The sequence below is a fragment of the Vanacampus margaritifer genome, chromosome 10 (assembly GCF_051991255.1).
Source record: "Vanacampus margaritifer isolate UIUO_Vmar chromosome 10, RoL_Vmar_1.0, whole genome shotgun sequence".
In the NCBI taxonomy this organism is placed as follows: domain Eukaryota; kingdom Metazoa; phylum Chordata; class Actinopteri; order Syngnathiformes; family Syngnathidae; genus Vanacampus; species Vanacampus margaritifer.
This window is the reverse complement of record NC_135441.1, coordinates 22,099,594-22,104,568: the sequence shown is the minus strand read 5'-3', so window position 1 is coordinate 22,104,568 and position 4,975 is coordinate 22,099,594.

The window sequence follows — 4,975 nt, the reverse complement described above, 5'->3', positions numbered from 1 at the left end:
CTCTTTGCCTTTTCCTGCCCTTTAAGTTGATACAAAACTACATTGGATTTAGTTTCTAATAGAAAGCTTGACATTTGCTGGACACATTTTGCTTTTTTTAAAAAAACGCATACTTGACGAGAAACAACATTCAATGCGGCTGCGGTGTTTTTTTTTTTTGTCTGTTGCGACTTCCACAAGCATTCTTCATTGTTCGCTTCATGCATGTGTTCTGATGGCGCTTTGAGTTTTGCTTCTGCACGTCAGGAAAGCCACAAATTTAGCTTCGGCGCGAGGAGAAGACAAGCTTGAAGGGGAAGTGCGTCAAAGGCGCTGTGAAACAACAATGCACCTTTGGACTTTGTTCTGCAAGCCCCATGAAGGCTGCGACCTCCGCTTCAACTGTGGAGACGGATTGCTTTATGATGTTGTAAGGTTTGGTTTAATAAATTAATAAATCTGTAATTAGCAGAAAACACCCATTGTTTAAAATAAAAACCTTGGAGGTCAACATTTTGTTCTCTACGAAATACAGTACATTTGACTTCGTAAATCCTGTGTAGAATAAGAGACACATTGAAGAAAAAGAAAAAAAGTACTTAAAGTTGAAATATGCTTTAAAGTTAATACATTTCCTGAAGAGTACTATTTTCTCACACTATTAGTATCATTTTATTTGAATAATTTTCATTTTAAAAAAACATCTCTTGAAACAGTTCACAGGTATGAGCAAAGTTGTAGATAAAATATTATTATTGTAACCATTACTGGTACATTATATAACATGGGGTCATGTATCTATAGTGTAAAGCGATGTTAACTCATTCACTTCTGGTTAACCCTAACCCTGTTTAGGGTTGTGGGTATTTGGACTAGGGTTGAGTTCTGGTTAACCCTAACCCTAACGTTGAGTTCTAACCCTAAACCCTAACCTAACCCTAAACTAACCCTAGCCCAACCCTAACCTAAACCCTAAACCTAACCTAACCCTAAACCCGAACCCCTAACCCTAACCTAACCCTAAACCCTAACCAAACCCTAAATCCTAAACCCTAAACCCTAAACCTAACCTAACCCTAACCTAACCCTAAACCCTAACCTAACCCCTAACCTAACCCTAAACCCTAAATCCTAAACCTAACCTAACCCTAAACCCTAATCTAACCCTAAACCCTAACCCTTAACCCCTAACCCTAACTCTAACCCTAAACCCTAACCTAACCCTAAACCCTAAACCTAACCCAAATCCCTTTTAGGGTTGTGGGTAGTTGGACTAGGGTTGACTTCTGGTTAACCCTAACCCTAACGTTGAGTTCTAACCCTAACCCTAAACCTAACCCTAACCTAACCCTAAACCCTAAACTCTAAACCTAACCCAACCCTAAACCTTAAACCTAACCTAACCCTAACCCCTAACCTAACCCTAACGTAACCCTAACCTAAACCCTAAACCTAACCTAACCCCTAACCTAACCCCTAACCTAACCCCTAACCTAACCCTAAACCCTAACCTAACCCTAAACCTTAATCCCTAACCCTAACCTAACCCTAAACCCTAATCTAAACCCTAAACCCTAATCTAACCCTAACCCTAACCTAACCTAACCTAAACCCTAACCTAACCCTAAACCTAACCTCACCCTAACCCTAACCCTAAACCCTAACCCTAAACCCTAAACCCTAAACCCTAACCCTAACCCTAATCCTGTTTAGGGTTGTGGGTATTTGGACTAGGGTTGAGTTCTGGTTAACCCTAACCCTAATCCTGTTTAGGGTTGTGGGTAGTTGGACTAGGGTTGAGTTCTGGTTAACCCTAACCCTAACGTTGAGTTCTAACCCTAAACCTAACCTAACCCTAAACTACATAAAGAAATGTTAGCAACTGTAAAATAAAGCACTTAGCATTTGATAAGAGCAGCTAGCTTGCTAGTTATCAGATCATGCTAGCAGCTAACATTAGCAGATGCCCCCCTCTTTTTCTCTCTCTCCAGGTTCCGGCGCCCTTCAACACTCCAAATCCAAGACTCTTAATTGTTTATTGATGTGAGTGTGAATAGTTGTTTGTCAATATGTGGCTTTGCGACTGACTGTATGGGGGTCTTTTCATTTTTTTAAGTATATATTTTGGGCTTTTAGCTACCAGGTTAATCGATAAGACAGCTGAAGAATTGACAGTTGAGGCTATACCCTTGCTACTATTTATAAAACATAACTAAATACAATACCAATGCGGATGAAACCTCTGGCTAAAGAATCCTTTTGCTTCAAGTCATAGTGACAGTTTTTTTCCCCCTCTCCTTCCCGAACGCCAAACGAGAGCCGTCTGCTGAGAGCCGTCACAGACAGCTGACAGATTTACTTGTGTGGAACTACTTGTTGACATGGCGCCAGTGGCCAAAGGAAGGAGGTCTGCTTATTTAAGATACTCTCGCTGACTGTTTGTCTTATTAACAGCCATTCGCTTCACAGAGTACGCCTCCTCTCTGAACTCTGTCCAAATATTTTACCAAGACTGCGCGAGACAGAGGCTGCGGCGCTGATTTGTAAAAGGGATGAAGGACAGTGTAGTCACCAGGAAACATATACCAGCTTCTTAATAATATTCTTATTTTACTTCCCGTTGTTCTTAAAGAGCATTGATGTAGCTTCAATATACATAAAAATGGTCAAGTATGATTAGTTTGGCATTTACTGTAACTTGTCTTTTAACTGACAATTTAAGGTGGTAAGGATTCAATTGTCTGAAAAAAAAAATAATAATCTCACTATATGTCACTAGTAGGGGTGTTAGGAAAAAATCGACTCGGCAATATATCGCTATATTACCGCGTGCAATTCTCGAATCGATTCGATATGTGGCCGAATCGATTTTTAAACATCCATTTTTTTTATGGGAATATTGAACAAAACGTCTTACTTAGGGTTAGGATTTACACACTAAGCATGGAAGAATGTTATATTAATGGAACATTAAGTCTTAATATTTGATTTCAGTGCTGTTCAAACATGAAACAGACTGCAACCTGAATTTTCAGATAAATACATTTTCATATAAGTCGTACAGTGTAAATGTACAAATTTACTAATTAGAATTTTCTAAATTTGAGTAAAAAAAAAAATCGCAATAATCAATTTATAGATTCGTATCGGGATTAATCGGTATCGAATCGAATCGTGACCTATGAATCGCGATTCGAATCGAATCGCCAGGTACTAGGCAATTCACACCCCTAGTCACTAGCATAAAAAGATTGAACGAAGAGGTTTAAAATAAATACGATTTTCAGACAAAATAAGTGGAATTCACTGTGGCGCCCCGGATGATCTTTTACGGCATCCTGCTTGGGAATCACTGGCCGAAGTCATTTCAAATGTTTGTGGAAAACCAGAAAAAAAATTGGTTTGGTAACAGTAAGGGTAAAATAACTTAATTATAATTATGTTTTTTGACTACTTTAACAAACAACAAATGACAGACATTCAAGAACCAATTTACGCTTTTGCCATTTCCGAGCCGGACTACTTCACTGTATTCAAAAGGAGAAAATAATGTTGTAAGAATAGTAAGTAAGTAATACAATAACTACTAGTTGTAGACTGATACTACTGAAATCCTTTAAAAAAAATAAATAAAGGATCCTCAGTTTGGGATTGAGTTCCATTCTTAAAGCGACAACCCAATTTTGCATGTAATTTGGAACATGTCTATCATTAACCTACGCCGTTGTCAAGTGTTAATTACAGTCAATATTTGTAAGACCTCGAGGCCATAAACACAAAACAATAAATTACAGTATGACAGGAACTGAGTGTCCGTGACTAAACGGTGTATGTCAGGAACCTTGTTAAACCAAGCCCCCCTGTATATTCATTTAACTAAGTCTCGGACTGAGCGTTATTATATTTACTTACTTCCTGGATGGCATTGGATTGCGTAGCTATTATACGAACGTACAGCTGCTAACTATGCAGTATGAGTCTTATCAGCTTCTGGAATGGCAACACTCCCCGATTGTTTATCTGCTAATTATAATGCGTCTCGATTTTGATTGGCAGACCCTGAAAGGAAGAGGTCAAGGTGTCAGCCACTCATCTTGTTTAGAGACAGCCTCGAGCAAATGATGAAGGAACCGAGTTCATCAGCGGCTAAATTGAAATGAATTGATGCTATGATGAGACCGGAGACTGCGGCTCAAGACGCTGAACGGTCCTGCGAGACGAAGATATAATACGTATCACGGTGTAGCCCTCACTCCCTTCACCTGTGGACTCAGCCATCTTGGTAATTAATGTCACGCAGACTTAAAATCTGCACGCACGTCGATGGCTAGTTGGGAGCAAGTTAGCAAGCTAATGAAGATGTAATTGAGTACAGCGGCAGAGACGAGACACTTATTATTATCAGACGAGGAGTAAATGAAGTGGAGATATGGCCTGCGCTTTGGGCCCATTGTGGCCGCGCAGCGCAGGCGCGCGAGCACACACGCATTGATTTTCGCCGGCGCCCGAGAGGACTCGCACGTAGAAAGGAGCATGAGGCGGGTGAAACACTGAAATCGGTTCAATTTCGCATCGGCGTCAAAATGCTCAAAATGAGCTTTTGATATATTGTGACACAGCAGCAGCAAACATCATGTTGGGATCCACAGCAGAACGAATGGCTGATGTAAGCCACGAGCAGCCTGACGGCGGTTTCCACAGCGGATAGCGTTGTTGCTTGGAATACTTGTTATTAAATCGAGATATTGTACAAGCATTATGTTGTCAATTGATGACTACTGTATGCACATGGTCTTTCCTCTCTGGATGTTGGTCGAGTAAAGCCATCACTCTGGGCGGATCTCATCTTTCAGGGATGACATAACAGTTCAACACGGGGAAATTGAATCGATCGTTCCGTCTGCTCATTTGTCAAAATCAAATGACAAGATACTGCTGTCGCCAAATTCCAGGAATGTTCCTAAATTGGATCACTCCCACCAGAGCACAAGGTCAT